The 20,703-nt window shown below is 34.2% G+C and overlaps 1 protein-coding gene across 3 annotated transcripts in view; it reads right to left on the bottom strand.

Moving 5' to 3' along the window:
- Nucleotides 1-20,703, bottom strand: part of GPHN (gephyrin) — a 618,338-nt gene that overhangs the window by 278,154 nt on the left and 319,481 nt on the right. The gene's annotated exons all lie outside the window — the stretch shown is intronic.

Genomic DNA, 20,703 nt, shown 5'->3' on the forward strand with positions numbered 1-20,703 from the left:
CTTGTCCTATTCACAAAGTGTTCATAGCTATTTAAAACTTTCCATACGCTTTTCATTTTAATTGAGATATAGTTGACAAATAACATTGTATTAGTTTTAGGTATACAACATAATTATTTGATATGTGTATATTTTGTGAAATGATTATCACAATAAGTTAATATCCATCACCACACACAGTACAATTTTTTTCTTGTGATGAGAACTCTTACAATCTACTCTCTTAGAAACTTTCAACTATACAATATTATTAACTATAATCAACATGCTGTACATTACATCCTCAGGATTTATATGTGGAAATTTGTGCCTTTCAACCACCTTCACACATTTTACCCATGCACCAACTCCTGCCTCTGGCAACCACCAATCTGTTCTCTGTATCTATGAGTTGATTATTTTTAGATTGCATATGTAAGTGAGATTATATAGTATTTGTCTTTCTCTGACCTATTTTACTTAGCACAATGGGCTCAAAGTCCATTCATGTTGTCACAAGTAGCAAGATTTTATTTTTATGACTGAATAATGTTCTATAGCATATATATACACCTCATTTCCTTTATCCATTTACCCATCAATGGATACTTAGTTTGTTTCCATGTCCTGGCTATTGTAAATAATGCTGCAGTAAAGATGGAGGTGCAGATATCTTTTTGAGATAGGGATTCTGTTTGCTTTGGATAAATACCCAAACGTCGAATTGCTGGATCATATGACAGCTCTATTTTTAATGTATTTAGGAACCTGCATACTGTTTTCCACAGTGGCTGCACTAACGTACACTGCCACCAACAGTGTATGAGGGTTCCCTTTTCTGCATCTCCTCTCCAACACTTGTATTGTTTTCAATAACAGCCATTCTGATGGGTGTGAGGTGATATCTCATTGTGGTTTTGAGTTGTATTTCCTGAATTAGTGATGTTGAACATCTTCTGATGTGCTTGTTGGCCATCTGTATGTCTTCTTTGGAAAAATGTCTATTCAGATCCTCTGCCCATTTTTTAATTTAAAAAAAATTGTTGAGTTGTTTATAGTTTTGAATATTAACCACTTATGGATACATGATTTACATATATCTTCTGCCATTTGGTAGGGTTTCTTTTCATTTTGTTGATGGTTTCTTTTGCTGTGTAGAATTTTTTAGTTTGATGTAGTCCCATTTGTTTAATTTTGCTTTGTTTCCTTTGCCTGAGGATACATATCCAGAAGGAGACTGCTAAGACTGATGTGAAAAGTATACTACCTACGTTTTCTTCTAGGAGTTTTATGGTTTCTGGTTTTACATTCAAGTCTTTAATCCATTTTGAGTTAATTTTTGTGTATGGTGTAAGACAGGGTCTAGTTTCATTCTTTTGCATGTGCTATCCAGTTTTCCCAACACAATTTATTGAAGAAACTGTCCTTTCTCCATTGTATGTTCTTTGCTCCTTTGTTGTAAATTAATTGTCCATATATGTATGGGTTTATTTCTGGGCTCTCAATTGTGTTCCATTGATTTATGTCTGTTTTTCTGCCAATACCATACTGTTTTGATTATTATAGTTTTGTAGTATAATTTGAAATCAGGGAGTGTAATACCTCCACTTTGATCATTTTTCTCAAGATTGCTTTGGCTATCCAGGGTCTTCTGCAGTTCTATACAAATTGTAGGATTTTTTGTTCTATTTCTATCAAAAATGTCATTGGTATTTTGATGGGGACTTCACTGAATCCGTAGGTTGCTTTAGGTAATGTGGATATTTTAACAATGTTAATTTTTGTAACATGAGCATGGACTATCTTTCCATTTCTCTGTGTCTTATTCAATTTCTTTCAACAATGTCTTATAGTTTTCACTTCTTTGGATTAATTTACTACTAGGTATTTTATTCTTTTTGTTTTGATTGTAAAAGGAAATGTTTCCTTAATTTCTCTTTATGCTAGTTCATTCTTAGTGTATAGAAATGCAACAGATTTTTGCATGCTGATTTTGTATCCTACAACTTTACTGCATTCATTTATTATTTCTAATAGTTTTTCTGTAGAATCTTTAGGGTTTTCTATATATAAAATCATGTTATCCACAAATAGTGACAGTTTTACTTCTTCCTTTCCAATCTGGATTTTTCTTACCTAATTGCTCTAGCTAGGACTTCAGTACTATGTTGAGTAAGAGTGGCAAGGTGGCAAGAGTAGGTATCCTTCTCTTGTTCCAAATGTTAGAGAAAAAATTTTCAGTTTTTCACCATTCAGTATGATGTTAGCTGTGGGTTTGTCACATATGGCTTTTATTATGTTGATGTATGCTCCTTCATTTTATTGATTTTTTTTCTTTTTTAATCATAAATGGGTGTTGACTCTTGTCATATGCTGTTTTTTGGGCATCTATTGATATAATCATGATTTTTGTCCTTCATTTTTGTTAATGTGTTGTATCATGTTGATTGATTTGTGGATACTGAACCATCCTTACATCCCTGGAATAAAGCCCATTTGATCATGGTGTATGATCCTTTTAATGTATTGCTGTATTCAGTTTGCTAATGTTTTGTTGAGAATTTTTACATCTATGTCTGTCAGACATACTGGCCTGTAATTTTCTTTTTTGTGTGTTGTTCTTGTCTGGTTTTGGTATTAGGGTAATGTTGGCCTCATAAAAAGAGTTATGAAGTGTTCCCTTCTCTTCTAGTTTTTGGAAGTGTTTGAGAAGAATTGGTATTAAGTCTTTAAATGCTTGGTAGAATTCAGCAATTAAGTTGTCTGGTCCTGGATGTATTCCTTAGGAGGTTTTTGATTACTGTTTCCATCTCCCTACTAGTGATTGATATATTCAGATTTTCTATTTCACATGATTCAGTCTTGGAAGAATGTGTGATTCTAAGAATTGATCCAGTTCTTCTAGGTTGTCCAATTTGTTGATGCATAGCTTTTCACAGTATTCTCTTATGATCCTTTGTATTTCTGTGATATTGGCTGTAATTTTTCCTTGTTTCTGATTTTATTTATCTACACTTTCTCTTTTTTCTTAGTGAGTCTAGTTAAAGGTTTGTCAATTTTGTTTATCTCTTTAAAGAAACAGTTTCATTGACTTTTTTTCCATTGCCTTTTTTAGTCTCTATTTCATTTATTTCTGCTCTGATTTTTATTTTCTTCCTTATATTGATTTTAGACTTTGTTCTTTCCCCTCCCTAGTTCCTTTAGGTGTAATGTTAGACTGTTTATTTGAGATATTTCTTGTTTCTTAAGGTAGGCCTTATTGCTATAAACATTCCTGTAAGTACTGCTTTTGCTACATCCCATAGATTTTGATATGTTGCATTTTCATTTTATTTGTGTTCAGGTATTTTCTGATTTCTCCTTTTGATTTCATTGACCCAACAGTTGTTCAGTAGCATGTTGTTTAGTCTCCACATATTTGTGATTTTTCCAGCTTTCTTCTTGTATTGATAGTTGATCATGCCATGGCGGTGGAAAAGATGCCTGATATGATTTCAATATTTAAGTTCATTGTGACTTCTTTTGTGTTCCAACATATGGTATATTCTTGAAAATGTTCCATGTGCATTTAAGAAGAATATGTAGTCTGCTGCATTTGGATGAAATGATCTGTATAAATATCTTAAGTCCACTGTTTCATTTAAGGACTATGTTTCCTTTTTGACTTTATGTTTGAATGATATATACATTTCTCTGTGAATTCTTCAATTTCTTTCATTAATGTTTTATAGTTTTCAGTGTACAAGTCTTTCAATTTCTTAAATTTATTCCTAGGTATTTTATTCTTTTTGATGCAATTGTAAATGGGATTGTTTTCTTAATTTCTCTTCCTGATAATTTGTTATTAGTGCATAGAAATGTAACTGATTTTTATATATTGATTTTGTACTCTGAAACTTTACTAAATTTATTAGTTTTAACTTTTTTTTTTTTTTTTGGTGAAGTCCGTAGAGTATACTATATATAATATCATGTCATCTGCAAAGAAAGACATTTTACTTCTTCCTTTCTGATTTGGGTGACTTATTTCTTTTCCTTCTCTAATTGCTCTGGCTAGGACTTCCATTACTATCTTGGATAAAAGTGGCAAGAGTGGCTGTCCGTGTCTTGTTCCTGATCTTAGAGGAAAAGTTTTCAGTTTTTTCACCATTGAGTATGTTAGTTGTGGGCTTGTCACATATGGCTTTTATTACATTGAGGCACGTTCCCTCTATACCCACTTTGCTGAGAATTCTCAACACGAATGGATGTTCAATTTTCTCAAATTTTTTTCTGCATCTATGGAGATGATCATAGGATTTTTATCTGTCATTTTGTTACTGTGGTCTATCATACTCACTGATTTGTGGATGTTGGGAATTTTTCCATATCTTCTAGGCTGTCCAGTTTGTTGGTGTATAATTGTACATAGCAGTCTCTTTGTACACAGTAGATTCTTTGTATTTTTGTGGTATCAGTTTGTAACGTCTCCTCTTTCATTTCTAATTTTATTTATTTGAGTCCTCTTTTTTCTTGATGAGTCTAGCTAAAGGCTTGTCTATCTTGTTTATCTTTTCAAAGAACCAGGCCTTCATTTCATTGATCATTTCTATTGTCTTTTTAGTCTCTATGTCATTTAAGAAAAATAATACATTTTTTAATTTTTGGCTGCATTGGGTCTTCGTTGCTGTGTGTGGGCTTTCTGTAGTTGCGGTGAGCGGGGGCTACTCTTCGTTGCAGTGTGCAGGCTTCTCATTGCAGTGGCTTCTCTTGTTGCAGAGCACGGGGCCTAGGCACACGGACTCAGTAGTTGTGGTGAGTGGGCTCAGCAGTTGTGGCTCACGGGCTCTAGGGTACGGGCTCTAGGGTACAGGCTCATTAGTTGTGGCGCATGGGCTTACTTGCTCCACGGCGTGTGGGATCCTCCTGGACCAGGGATCAAACCTGTGTCCCCTGCATTGGCAGGCAGATTCTTAACCACTGGTGCCACCAGGGAAGTCCCTATATATATATATTTTTTTACTCTGGTCTTTGTTATTTCCTTCCTTCAACTACAGGCTTAGTTTTGTTTTATTTTTAAAAAATTCTTTGGAGTGTAACATTAGGTTGTTTCTTTAAACTCTTTCTTCTTTCTTAATGTAGGAATTGATTGCTCTGAACTTCCCTCTTAGAACTGCTTTTGCTGCATAAGTTTTGGTATGTTGTATTTCCATTTTCATGTGTCTCAAGATATTTTTTGATTTCTCTTTTGATTTCTCCTTTGACCCACTGGTTGTTTAGTAGCATTTTGTTGAATCTCCATATGTTTGTGGATTTTCCAATTTTCTTCTTGTAATTGATTTCTAGTTTCATACTATTGTAGTCAGAAAAGATGATTGATAGGATTTTAATCTTAAATTTCAAGATTTGTATTGTGGCTTAACATGTGATCTATTCTGGAGAATGTTCTATGTGCATTTGAAAAGAATGAGTATTCTGTTGTTTTCCATTTGATCTAAAGTGTCATTTAAGTCCAGTGTTTCCTTACTGATTTTCTGTCTGGATGATCTATCCACTGATGAAAGAGTACTGAAATCTCCAATTATTGTATTTGCTGTCTATTTCTCACTTAAGGTATGTTAATACTTGCTTTATATACTTTATATTCATAGGTGCTCCTATGTTGGGTGCGTAAATATTTACAAACGTTATATCCTCTGGTTGGATTGATCCCTTTATTATTATACAGTGACCTTCTTTGTCTCTTATATAGTCTTTTGCTTAAGTTTATTTTACCTCATACAATTATAGCTATCCCAGCTTTCTTTTGTTTTTTATTTGCATGGAATATCTTTTTCCATCCTTTTACTTTCAATGTGTATGTATCCTTATGTGAGAAGTTAGGCAGCATATAGTGGGGTGCTTTTATAAAAAAAATTCATTCAGCTACTGTATATTTTGATTGGAAATTTTATTCATTTACATTTAAAGTAATTATTGATAAGTATGCACTTATTGCCATTTTGTTAACTATTTTCTTGCTGTTTCATAATTCCTTTGTTTCTTTCTCTTGCTCCCTTCCTTTGTGATTTGATGATTTTTTTGGTAGTAGTATGCTTAGATTCGTTTTTGTTTATCTTTTGTGTATCTACCATAGGTTTTTGCTATGTGGTTACCATTAAGCTTATGTAAAACATCTTTTATATTTATAAGTCTATTTTAAGCTGATAACAACTTAAGTTCCAACACATTCTAAAGCTCTACAGTTTTACTGTTTAATGCTTTTGATGTTGCAATCTGCATCTTTTTGAGTATTCACTAAACAAATTATTGTGGTTATAGTTACTTTTACTACTTTAACCCTTCACACTAGATAAGTGGTCAATCCACCACCATTACAAGAGTAGATTATTCTAAATTGAACTATGTATTTACCTTTACCAGTGAGGTTTACATTTTCATATGCTTTCCTGTTAGCACTCTTTCATTTCAGCTTAAAGAAGTCCCTTTAACTTTTCTTGTAAGGCCAATCTAGTGGTGCTGAACTCTTTTAGCTTTTGCGTGACTGGAAATTCTTCACCTTTCCTTTAACACTGAAGGACAACTTTCTTGGGTAAAGTATTCTTGATAGACAATTTTTTAACTTCACCACTTTAAATACATCATGTCACTCCCTTCTGGCCTGAAAGTTTCTGCTAAAGAATCTACTGAAGGTATTATGGAAGTTTCCTTATATATAAAACATTGTTTTTCTTTCCTGCTTTTAAGATTCTCTCCTTGTCTTTACAAGTTTTGACAATGTAATTGCAATATGTCTTTGTGTGGGTGGGTCTCTTTGGATTCATGTTTACTGAAACTCTCTGGGCTTCCTGGATCTGGATGTCTGTTTCCCAGGTTAGGGACATTTTCAGCCATTAATTATTCCTTTAAATAGGTTTCTGTCCCTTCCTCTTTTCTCTCTGGAATTCACAGAAATGTTAACATTATTCTGCTTGATGTTGTCCTGTAAGTCCTGTAAGGTATCTTCGCTCTTTTTCTTTCTGTTCCTCTTTCTGGATGAGTTCCACTGCCCTGTCTTCAAGTTCCTCAATCCCTGCTTCTGCATTATCTAGTGCTGTTGAACCCTTGTACTGAAATTTTCAGTTCAGTTATTGTATTCTTCAAGTTTGTGACTTCTGTTTGGCACTTTCTTATATTCTCTCTTTGTTGAAATTCTTACTTTGTACATGCATTGTTCTCCTGACCTTGGTGAGCACATTTATGACCATTATTTTGAACTTTTTTTCAGGTAAACCATTTATCTCTGTTTCATTAAGGTCTTTTTTTGAGGTTTTGTCTTTTAGGTACAGATTGATACATGCCTCTGGGATCTTTGTAATTTTATAAAGCAAGTTCATTCTAACTGTGCTTATGTCATTTCTTTTTCTAAGTATAGTGGTCATAAATTTATCCTTACTTAGAATGATGTTGGGTCTATCTACATTTTTAATTTATCAAGTATTACAAAACATGGAATATATTTTCCAAGAATATAACTATTTTCCAAGGATGTTTCCAAGAATGTTCCAAGTTTTATTAACTCCCTCCACCACAAGGTTAGTGACAAATTAAAATTCAGTCAATACTTTTAATTCCAACTTTTTGGTCAGCAAGCCCAGTCCTGTTATGTCTCCAATAATACTTCATCTGCTCTAGGTTGATACCCAAATAGCAGTGTTAATAAAGCTATGGGTATAAACTTCTACCAGTACTGTATGTACATAATAATTATAATACCTAGACCACTATTTTTGTATGTGTTATGTGTGTATGTGTGATATAATTAAAAGCCTTAGTATATAGCCATTAGAAATTATATGTTTTTTCCCCCTCAATCTCTTTGGCCTTTTATTTTGCCAAAAGTATGAGATAAGACTTAACAAAAATTCTTTGTTAGTTCCCTGTTCTCTTTGAATGTTTAAAAATTAATTTTGAGGGCTTCCCTGGTGGCGCAGTGGTTGAGAGTCCGCCTGCTGATGCAGGGGACAGAGGTTCGTGCTCTGGTCCGGGAAGATCCCACATGCCGCAGAGCGGCTGGGCCCGTGAGCCATGGCCGCTGAGCCTGCACGTCCGGAGCCTGTGCTCCGCAACGGGAGAGGCCACAACAGTGAGAGGCCCACGTACCGCAAAAAAAAAAAAAAAAAATTAATTTTGAGATGTGTTTTTTCATTTCTAGAACGTCCAGAGTTATTGTAAGAAGAAAGTACTTTTCATTTACATAAACCTTTTTGGTTAATGAAGTAGTTTTACAAACACTATTTTACTTAATAGTTTTCAAAAACATAAGCACCATATTCTTAGCATATTCCAAAACTTATTAAATGACCTGCAGTAAGTATTATGGGATAAATGCAACCCAATTCCTTAAGGAATTTACAAATATTAATACAGAGTCACAAAAGCATATAAACAACTACAAGATAGTAGGTGATGACACAAGTTACCCTAAAATACAATGAGTTCAAAATAAAAGAAATAAATTTCTATGGGAGGGTATGAAGTATGTCTTTATGCAAGAGATAGCTCTTGAGTGATTTTATAAAGGAAAATATTTCAACAGGTAGGAAAGTGGGGGAAGGGCAAGAAAAAGAGGATAGTTTTAAGTGGAGGGGAAAAACAAAAGCACAGAGCCAAAAAAAAAGCACCAAGTACTTTCCGGGTATATTAAGTCCTTCATCTAGTGAGAGCACATTGTACTCAGAGGAGTAATGTGAGATAAGAAGTACCAGTGGGAAGATGTTGCCGTCTGAAAGATTAATAGTTTGCAATGTGTGGTCTCTGTGCCAGCAACATATGAATCATTTGGTAAATTGTTAGAAATGTAAAACGTTCCACACTGCCCTGCTCCTTTCCTCACTGCGACTGACCTACTGAATCAAAAACTATGGGGTGAGATCTACCACTTAGTATCTTACTAAGCTCTCTAGTTGATTTTGTTCCATGGCAAAGCTTGAGAACTACTGTGATAAACTATGCTTGAATTTTGGTATTACTATTTATTTTCAGTGTAAACTTGCGTTAGTTACTGAGTCTCTTTAATGTAGTTTTCAAAATCTGAGTTGTTGTAGGAATTAATATAATCCTTGACATATAATGTATAGTACAGTGGATACATAATGTACAGTATGGTACTTAATGGATACTTAATAAGTACCTGGCCCTTTTTCTCTTAGAAAGTATATTGTGATTAGACACTGAAAGTCATAAATTCATGATAAAGAGCTAGAATGTATTCCTAAGGTATCGGGGACCACTGATGGATTCTGTTCAATATAATCAAGCACTACTTGAGGAATAACAGTCTAAAATAAATGGAAAGGGCATAATACAAGATATAAAGAAAAGAAAGTCTGATAATAGAAACACAATACAAGTTGAATGATTCCTGGTATATGTTCTGTGATGTATCTGTTTCAGTACCTCATACAGTACTTTGTTTTTTCTAGAGAAATCCTACTTCCTTTTCTACTGTTTTTTCACTTTTCTTTTTTTGCAGGGAGAAAGGGGTTTTTTCTTTTGCTATTAACGATATGGCAATGAGACTGAGAAGACTTGTGAAAAACTTAACATCTAACATTTAACTAGTGCTTGTTATATGTCATGTGTTTTACTGGCATTTTTACATTACACACAAAACACCCCCTCAAGATATGTATACAATAGTATATTACCTTCTAGTTTTTTATATGTAAATATAAATTACTGCCAACTTTGACAGATATTACTTGCCTTTTAGCTCTCATTTTTAGATATTTCTATATCTGATACAGAAGATAAATTACTTTTGTAAGCACTATAGTTAGAATAGCAACATTTTATTCAATGAAAGTTTGAGATATATTTGCCTGAATTTATACTTACAAAATAAATCTCAGAAATTAAAAAGATAATTAGAATAATAGGATTTTTGTTTATTTCCTTTGAAAGAATGTTCTAGTTTTTGTCTTCTTTAAAGATATCAAATGAGGGCTTCCCTGGTGGCGCAGTGGTTGAGAGTCTGCCTGCCGATGCAGGGGACGCGGGTTCGTGCCCCGGTCCGGGAGGATCCCACATGCTGTGGAGCGGCTAGGCCCATGAGCCATGGCCGCTGGGCCTGCGCGTCCGGAGTCTGTGCTCCGCAGCAGGAGAGGCCACAGCAGTGAGAGGTCGGCGTACCGCAAAAAAAAAAAAAAAAAGATATCAAATGAGAATATGCATAAACAGCCAGAAATATTCAATATTAAATGGTAATGTAACAGTCGTTTTTTAAAAAATAAAGAATATATTTAAAAATCAGGTGAAGTTGGCTAGTGCACAAACTTAAATGATAGACTGAACTGTCAATAATTTCAATATAACTCGGCTAATGGAGAGCTATCAGGGGAAAAAAACAAACAAAAAAAGTACTAAAGACCGTGAACCTATTTGCTAATTAATTGTGTGATAATTTAACATAAATTTCTTATTTAAAAACACCTTCTAAAATATATAAAGTATGGTTATCAGAGTGAATTCATTCATTCATTCAGTAAATATTTACTGAGTACTTAACCTGGGTAATAAGCAAACAGTGTTGCCCTAGGAGAGTTTACAGATTTAAAGGAAAATATCAGTAAGTATTAAGATAGTTAACTAAGTTATAGGCATATTAATAGCTATAGGAACAACAGGAAGGGCACTTTAGTCTTAGTTGGGGGAGGGCAAGGGATGGTTAGGGAAGGCTTCTAGAAGGAAGGAAAATCTAAGCTGCTACCTGAAGAACAGGTGTTATCAGTTAAGAGTGGGAAGAACATTCTAGGCAGGGGAAATGGCATGAACAAAGGACTCGGAAGCTAGAGACAGAACCTGATGTGTGTAGTAACAATAATGAGGGTAGGTGGGTGGAATGGAGTGAATGTTTGTATCCTCCCCAAATTCATATATTGAAATCCTAACCCTCAATATGATGGTATTAGGAGTTGGGGGCTTGGGGAGGCAATTAGGTCATGAGGGTAGAGCCCTCATGAATGTGATTTAGTGCCCTTAAAGAAGAGACTCCAAAGAGAGCTATAGAGCACCACACCTGTCACTATGTGAGTTCTTTTCTGTATCCTCAGTAGTGTAGAACCTGGAAGAGGGTTCTCATCAGAATCTGACCGTGCTGGGCCACCTATTCTCAGACTTCTAGCCTCCAGGACTGTGAGAAATAAATTTCTGGTGTTTATAAGCCACCCAGTCTCTGGTTCTTTGTTATAGCAGCCCAAATTAAGACAGTGGGAGATGCTGCTAAATAGACAGCAGAGACAACTTACATAGGTCCCGGAAAGTAATCTTAAAGAATTCAGTCTTTATCCATAGAAAAATGAGTTTTAAGCAGAGAAATAACATACTAATATTTGTGTTTTCAAAAGATGTCTCTGGGCTGCAATGTGGAAAACTGATTGAAGAGGTGCAAAGAAAACAGTTAGAATGTTGGAATATGAGAGGTGAGTTAGGATGGCTGCAATGGTGATGAAAATAGACAGATTATAGTTTTTAAATGACTTACAGAGACTTACAGTCTTAAGTTTTCGTGACTTACAGAGACTATAATGAGACAGTAACGATTTAATCCTAAAATATATATATTTTTGTAAATTACATAAAGAATAATTTTAAAAAATGGGACATACTTGGATGAAAACTAAGTCCTAGTCTAGATTAATACCAGAAATTTGATATTCTGTGTTAACTTGATCACAATAGGCATGGATATAAAATAATATGAAAAATACCATTTTGTTTTCCTTAAAAAGAAATTTTTATTAAGTATTAAATACATACAGTTTGTAATGTATGTATAAAATGTAGACAATAATGAAAAAGACCTACCTATGTACCTAGAATCTAGGTTAAGAAACAGACTATTATATCTTCAAAGACTCTGGGTGCTTTATCCTGATCTCAAGTCCCATTTTTCCTCAGATAACTATTTTCCTGAATTTAAAAATCATTCCCTTACTTATTTTTGTAACACCTTTATTGAGATGTGATTCACATACTATACAACTCACCCATTAAAGTGAAAAAAATTATTTTTAGTGTATTTCAGAGTTGTGCAACCATCACCACAATCAATTTTAGAATATTAACATGCCCCACCCCACAAAAAAAATCCCGTACCTATCAGCAGTCCACATTTTCTCCCAACCCTCAGACCTGAGCAACCACTAATCTACTTTCTGTCTCTATAGATCTGTATATTCTGGACATTTCACATAAATGGAATCATATAACATGTGGCCTTTTGAGATTAGCTTCTTTTGTTTTCAAGGTTCATCCATGTTGGAATATATGTCAGTCATAGTTAACTTAAAAAAATACTTTTGCACATAGGTTTATAGAAATATATTGTTCAGTTTAGCATGTTTTTGATATTTATACAAGTGGAATCATGTGGCATATATTCTTATATAACTTGGTTTTTCTCACTCAATGATGTATTTGTGAGATTCCTCCATGTAGACATTCATTTTCACTGCTGTACAATATTCTATTGGATAAATAAAATGTGGTATAGTTATGTATTCTTCTGCTGATGGACATTTTTTGCTTCCATTTGTTCCTATTACAAAAAATCCAGCTATTAACTTTCCTTTACATTTCTCTTGGTATATTATGTGCAAGTCTTTCCCTAAGGCAGTGTTCTTCAACTTGCAGGTCAAAACCAATTAGTAGAGCAGTACACCAACTTAAATATTTGTCTTAAGTACATACACACACACACAAATACAAAAAAACAGAAAAGAAAATATCAGAATGCCTTCTTTGTAGTTAGGATAACTATTGTTTCCAAAAACTTGTACCTTCTAAACACATATGTGTCCATATATATGCATATATACATACCCACATACAGAGAGCCATACACATACATATGTGTGAGGGTACTGGATTACAATGTGAAGTATATTTTTTAGTATGGCTCATGGTCAAAAAAGTGAAAGCTACTGTTCTAGGGAATATCACCAGATGTGGAGTTTATAAGTCATAATAATAAGCAGATGTACAGCATTACTACATAAAAACAAATCATATTCCATAGTGTACCAATTTATACTCCTATCAGCAGCAGTATTGCTGTCTATCCTGACAAAACTTGATACTGACATAGTTTTTTCTTTTTGTCTTCTTTTTAGTTTAGCATTTGTTTTATTTTTAAAGATTTACTTTAAAAAAATTGAGGTAAAATGGTATATAACATTATATAAATTTCAGGTGTGCAACATTATAATTCAATATTTGTGTAAACTTCAAAATGATTACCACCATAAATCTAGTTATCATCCATCAACATATAATTGACACCCTTCACCCATTTTGCCCACCCTCAAGTCCCCTTCCCCTCCGATAACCACCAATCTGTTGTCTTTATCTATGCGTTTTGTTTTGCTTTATTTATTTGCCCGCCCCCATTCATAGGAAATGGAGCCCTCCCCTATTTTTTTAATTGAAGTATAGTTGATTTACAATGTTGTTAATTTCTCCTGTACAGCAAAGTGATTCAGTTATTTATACACACACACACACACACACACACGCATTCTTTTTCATATTCTTTTCCACTGTGGTTTATCACAACATATTGAATATAGTTCCCTGTGCTATACAGTAGGACCTTGTTGTTTATCCATCCTCTATATTATAGTTTGCATCTGTTACCCAACTCCCAAATGATCCCTCCCCCAACTCCCTCCCTCTTGGCAACCACAAGTCTGTTCTCTATGTCCATGAGTCTGTTTCTGTTTCGTAGATAAGTTCATTTGTGTCATATTTTAGATTCCACATATAAGTAAAATCATACAGTATTTGTCTTTTTCCATCTGACTTATTTCACTTAGCATAATACCCTCAAGGTCCATCCATGTTGTCCCAAATGGCATGATTTCCTTCTTTTTTATGGCTGTGTTGTATTCATACATATATATACAAATAAAACATTTTCCTTATCCATTCATTCACTGATGAGCATTTAGGTTGTTTCCATATCTTGGCTATTATAAATAACTGCTTCAATGAACATAAGGATGCATGTACATGTATCTTTTCATACTGTAATTTCATATTCTTCAGATAAACACCCAGAAGTGGATTTTTTTAAACATCGGGATGAACAGATGATAGATAAGTGATAAAGCAACTATAGTAAAGGTTAACCGTAGAATTTAGTTAGAATACATAAAGGTATTCATTGTAAAATTCTTTCAATTTGGTATATGTTTGTCAGTTTGCTGTACAGCAGAGATTGGCACAACACTATACTTCAATAAAAAAAAAAATTTAAAAAAAGTTCTTTAGAAAGAAGGGATCAGAAACTCAGATCTATGTAAAGTAAGGAAGAGCATCAAAGAAGGAATAAGTTAAGGTAAAATAAAAACTTTGATTTTTCTCATTCTTAATTGATCTAACAGGTAACAGTCTGTTCAAAATTGTAGTAATAATGTATTTAATTATGTATATTTATGTATATATATGTTTATGTATACTTATATATGTGAAATGAATGACAGCAATGATATAAGAGATGTGAAGAAGGAATTAGGATAACTTTAGTATTATAAGGATAACTTCATTATTATAAGGTGTTCACAGTACCTGTGAAGTAGTATGATGTTACTTGAAAGTGGACTTGGATTAGCTATAAATGTATATTGCAAACTCTATGGCAACCACTAAAAAAGAGTAAAAAAAGAAGTTTAACCTATATGCTAAGAAAAGAGAAAAAAATAGAATCACATAAAAGCCTTAATTACAATCACAAGTGGCAGAAAAAAAGAGTGGAAGATAAAAACAGGAACAAAAAAGGGCAAGAAATAGAAAACAGTAACAAATATGGTAGGTATTACTCCAATTATAATCACTTTGAGTACCAATGGTCTAAATGCATGAATTAAAAGACAGAAATTGTCAGAGTGGATTAAAAACACGACCCAATTATATGTTGTGTACAAGAAATCCATTTTAAATATAAAAGACACATATAGATTAAAAGTAAATAGATGTATAAAAATATACCATGCTAACATTAATCAAAAAAGCAGGAGTAGCTATATTAATTTCAGACAAAGCAGACTTCAAAGTCAGGAAAGTTATCAGGAATAAAGGACATTATATAATGATAAGGGGATCAATTCTCCAAAAAGATATAATGATCTTTAATGTGTATGCCCCTAACAAAAGTGTCAAACTATGTGAGGCAAACCACAAAACTGCAAAGAGAAATATATGAGTCCACTAATATAGCTGGAGACTCAACACCCTTCTGTCAGAAATGGACAGATATAACTCAGGGAAAATCAGTAAGGACACAGTTGAACTCAACAACACCATCAATCAACTGGGTATAATTGACACCTACAGAAACTTCACCCAACAACAGCAGAAAACACATTCTTCTCAAGCTCACACGGAACATTCACCATGATAGACCACAATCTGGGCCATAAAATATACATCTTAACAAATTTAAAACAATAGAAATTATACAATGTCTAGTTTCAGACCACAATGGAATTAAACTAGAAATTAAACTTGTTCAATAACAAGAAAATAACTGAAAAATCCCCAAATTCTTGCAGATTAAATAACACTTCTGGAACTAATAAGTGATTATAGCAAGGCTGCAGGATACAAAGTAAATACACAAAAGCCAATTGCTTTCCTGAATGCTAGCAACAAACAATAGAAACTTGAAATTAAAAACATAATACCATTTACATTAGCACTCCCCATAATGAAATACTTAGGGATATATCTAACAAAATAGGTACAAGTTCTACATGAGGAAAACCACAAAACCTTGAATGGAATAAATAAATGAACCAAAGAAGAACTATATAAATGGACAGATATTCCATGTTCATGGACAGGAAAACTGAATATTGTCAGGATCTCAGTTCTTCCTGACTTGATCTACAGATTTCATGCAACCTAAATCAAAATTCACACAAGTCATTCTATGGATATCAGCAAACTGATTCTGAAGTTTACATGGAGGGGACTTCCCTGGTGGCTCAGTGGTTAAGAATCTGCCTGCCAATGTAGGGGACACAGGTTCAAGTCCTGGTCTGGGAAGATCCCACATGCCACGGAGCAACTAAGCCCGTGCACCACAACTACTGAGCCTGCGCTCTAGAGCCCGCGAGCCACAACTACTGAAGCCCACATGCCTAGAGCCCGTGCTCCACAACAAGAGAAGCCACCACAACGAGAAGCCCGCACACTGCAACAAAGAGTAGCCCCTGCTTGCTGCAACTAGAGAAAGCCTGCGTGCAGCAATGAAGACCCAACGCAGCCAAAAATAAATAAATACATAAATTAAGAAATTAATTTAAAAAAATAAAGTTTTTACGGAGAGACAAAAGACCCCAAGCAGCCAACACAATCCTGAAGGAGAACGAAGTTGGAGAACTGATACTAACTGACTTGGAGACTTATTATAAAGCCACAGTAATCAAGACTGTGGTATTGACAAAAGAACAGATAAACAGATGAATGGAACAGAATAGAGAGCCCAGAAAGAAACCAACACAAATATAGTCAACTGATCTTTGACAATGGAGCAAAAAATTAGGCTTTTCAACATATGGTACTAGAACAACTGGACATCCATCCACAAGCAAAAAATGAATCTAGACAGAAACTTTACCTCTTTGTAAAAATTAACTCAATGTGGGTCACAGCACAAAATGTTAAACACAAAAACTATAAAACTCCTAGAAGATGACATAGGAGTAGGTGCAATGACTTTTTAGATGTAACACCAAGGGCATAATCCACACAAGAAATAATTTATAAGCTGGACCTCATTAAAACTAAAAACTTCTGCTCTACGAAAGACAATGTTCACAAAATGAGAAGAAAAGCCATAGACTGGGAGAAAATATTAGAAGAAACACAACCGTTAGGGGAATATTAATCAAAATAAACAAATAATTCTTAAAATGCAACAATAAGAAAACAACCCAATTAAAAAATGGGTCAAAGACCTTAACAGACACCTCACCAAAGAAGATATATAGATGGCAAGTAAGCACATGAAAGGGAGCTCAACATCACGTTATCTGGGAAATGAAAATTAAAACAATAATGAGATACCACTACACACCTATTAGACAGCCAAAACTCATAACACTGTAACACCAAGAATGTGTTGCAAGATTCTGGCAAGAATGTAGTGCAACAGGAATTTTCATTTGTTGCTGGTAGGAATGCAAAATGGTATAGTCACTTTGGGAGACAGTTTGACAGCTCCTTAGAAAATGAAACATATTCTTACCATACAATTTAGTAATTTTGCTTCTTAATATTTACCCAAAGGAGTTGAAAGCTTATGTCCACACAAAAACCTGCACGCAGATGTTTATAGCAACTTTATTCATAACTGCTAAAACTTGGAAGCAACCAAGATGTTCTTCAGTAGGTGAATGGATAAATAAATGGTGGTACATCAAGGCAATGGAATATTTTCAGTGCTAAAAAGAAAAGGGCTATCAAGCCATGAAAAAACATGGAGGAACTTTAAATTCATACTACTAAGTGAAAAAAAGCCAATCTGGAAAGGCTACATACTACATGATTCCAACTATATGACATTTCAGAAAAGGCAAAACTATGGACATAGTGAAAAGATCAGTGGTTGCCAGGGTTTGACAAGGAGGGAGGGATGAATAGGTAGAGCATAAAGCATTTTTAAGACAGTGAAAATACTCTGTATGATATCGTAAAGATGGCTACATGTCATTATACATTTGCCCCAATGCACAGAATGTACACCACAAAAGAGTAAATCTTAATGTAAACTGTAGACTTTTGGTGACTACGATACATCAATGTAGCTTCATCAATTGTTAACAAAGGTACCACTCTGGAGGGGGATGCTGATAATAAGGAATAATTCTATACATGTTCATGAAAACCTGTACATAAACGTTCATAGCAACTTTCTTCATAACAGCCCTAAATTGGTAAAGACCCAGATGCCTTTCAATGGTGGAAAAAACTGGTACAACCATTCCAGGGAACACTATTCAGCAATAAAAAAGAACAAAGTATTGATCCATGTAACAACTGGGTTGAATCTCTAGGGAATTATGCTGAGTGTAAAAAGCCAACCCCAAAAGTTACATACTGTATGATTCTAAATATATAAATTCTTGAAATGGCAAAATACAGAAACGCAAAACAGATTAGTGGTTGCCAAAGGTTAGAAAAAGAAGGCTGAGTGGGAGATAGTTGGCTGTGGAAATAAAAGGCAACAGGAGGGATCTTTGTGGGGATAAAATCATTCTGTATCTTGACTATATCAATGTCAATATCCTGATTATAATTTTATGCTACAGTTTTACAAGGTGTTACCACTAGGAGAAACTTGTGTTTAACATGGGATTTCTATGTACTGTTTCCTACATTTGCATGTCAGTCTACAATTATCTTTAAAAAGTTTTAATTAATAACCAATTTTAAAAAAATGTACTGAATTTTGTAGATGTAAATATTTTTATATGTAAATATCAGCCAAAGGTATACTAAGAGGTACACATTTATAAAATTTGAATATAAAAAACCAAGTGGTGTTCTACTGAGAAATTATTATCTGGGGAGATGTTCTGATGGTCTGCCTGTATTTTAAATGCTTTAGTGAAAAAAAAAACATTTTATATACTTTCTACTTGTCTTGCCTTTTTGTTTCTTTTTATTTTCTCCCTCCTTTCAGTGCCTTATTTTGATTGTTTTCATTTCATTTCTTCCCTTTGTTTTTGAAAGTTATATTCATTCTTTTAGTGATTACCCTAACAATTTTAGTATGTACATTAACTTTAAAAAATTAATCAGTATCTTTAATCTCCTAGAAAAATCACAGAACTTTTAGAATATTTAACTGTAATCATATCAACCCAATTTACATGTTATTCTTTTCTTTTCTTTTTTCCCTTTTTTTATTATTTTAATCTTTCATTTATTAATGTGGCATATTACATTTATTGATTTAAATATGTTGAACCATCCTTGCATCCCAGGGATAATTCCCACTTGGTCGTGATATATAATTCTTTCAATGTCCTGTTGAGTTTGGCTTGCTATTTAGTTGAGAATTTTTGCATCTATAATCATCAGTGACATTCTTTTCTTTTCTTTGACTCCCTCCCTCCCTCCCTCCCTCCCTCCTTCCTTCCTTCCTTCCTTTCATTTTTGGCTGTGTCGGGTCTCAGTTGTGGCACACAGGATCTTTGTTGAAGCATGCGGGATCTTTTGTCGCAATGTGTGGGCTCTTCGTTGTGGTGTGTGGGCTTCTCTCTAGTTGTGGCGTGTGGGTTTTCTCTTCTCTAGTTGTGGCACGCAGGCTCCAGGGTGCATGGGCTCTGTAGTTTGCAGCATGTGGGCTCTAGTTGCGGTGCACAAGCTCAGTAGTTGTTGCACGTGGGCTTTGTTGCCCCGGGGCATGTGGGATCCTAGTTCCTCCACCAGGGATCTTACCCACATTCCCTGAACTGCAAGGTGGATTCTTTACCACTGGACCACCAGGGAAGTCCCAATGTTGTTGTTTTCAAGAATTAGTTCCAGTGTCTTTTTTTCATCCATAAAGCAGACATTAACCATTGTTCCCTTTTCCTTCTTGAATCCTCACTCTTCAGCTGAGATAATTTTTCTTGTGCCAGAATATCCTTCAAATCTTTGAAGTGAAATTCTTTTGGTGATAAAATCTGCCCATTTGCCTTAGTAGGAAAATGACATTTTTTTTCCTCCCTCATAATTGAATGCCAGCTTTTCTGGTTGTGAAATTCATGGTTAACATATTTTCTTTCAGCACATTGAAGGTACTATTCCAGTATCTCCTTTTTAATTATTGTTATTGAGAGGTTTATTCCAGTATCTTCTTTTTAATTATTGTTATTGAGAGGTTAGCAATTAGTCAAATTGTTGTCTAAATTTAGGTACTCTGTATTTTCTGTCTCCCCAATTTTCTTTTTAAAGATTTATCTTCATAAAACTGAAATTTATGTTTGACAAAATACTATAAATAAAATGTATGCATGACTAATTAGAAAAAAATTACAAGTGAAGTTTAAAATCTTAACATATTAAAAGAACTCATAAAATCAATAAGGAAACATACCAAACTAAAAATTGATAAAGGATGTGAATATTCAACTAACAAATGAGGAACTATAAATAGTCAAAAAACACATGTAATATGTTTAATATTGCTATTAAGAAATGAAATATACAGGTAAATAATGACATATCATTTACTGCTTACCACAATGAGAAAGAATCAAATTTATAATGTCAAGATATAGAAAATTCCACTTTTTAAAACTTTATTGAAGTATAATTTACATACCATAAAATTCATTTTCCTGGAAATTTTTAGTATCTATTTTTCTGTGATATTTTACAGGGTTACTACCATGTGCATAGGTAAAGATTCCTTTTTTTTTTTTTTTTTTGCCGTACACGGGCCTCTCACTGTTGTGGCCTCTCCTGTTGTGGAGCACAGGCTCCGGATGCGCAGGCTCAGTGGTCATGGCTCACGGGCCCAGCCGCTCCGTGGCACGTGGGATCTTCCCGGACTGGGGCACAAACCCCCGTCCCCTGCATCGGCAGGTGGACTCTCAACCACTGCGCCACAAGGGAAGCCCAAAGATTCCTTTTTATTCATCCTGCTAAATATATGTTTGGATTCCCAAATCTGCAGATTGATGTCTTTCAAGATTTTGAGATTACTTT

Source organism: Lipotes vexillifer, unplaced genomic scaffold (genome assembly GCF_000442215.2).
Source record: "Lipotes vexillifer unplaced genomic scaffold, Lipotes_vexillifer_v1.1 scaffold629, whole genome shotgun sequence".
Taxonomy (NCBI): Eukaryota; Metazoa; Chordata; class Mammalia; order Artiodactyla; family Lipotidae; genus Lipotes; species Lipotes vexillifer.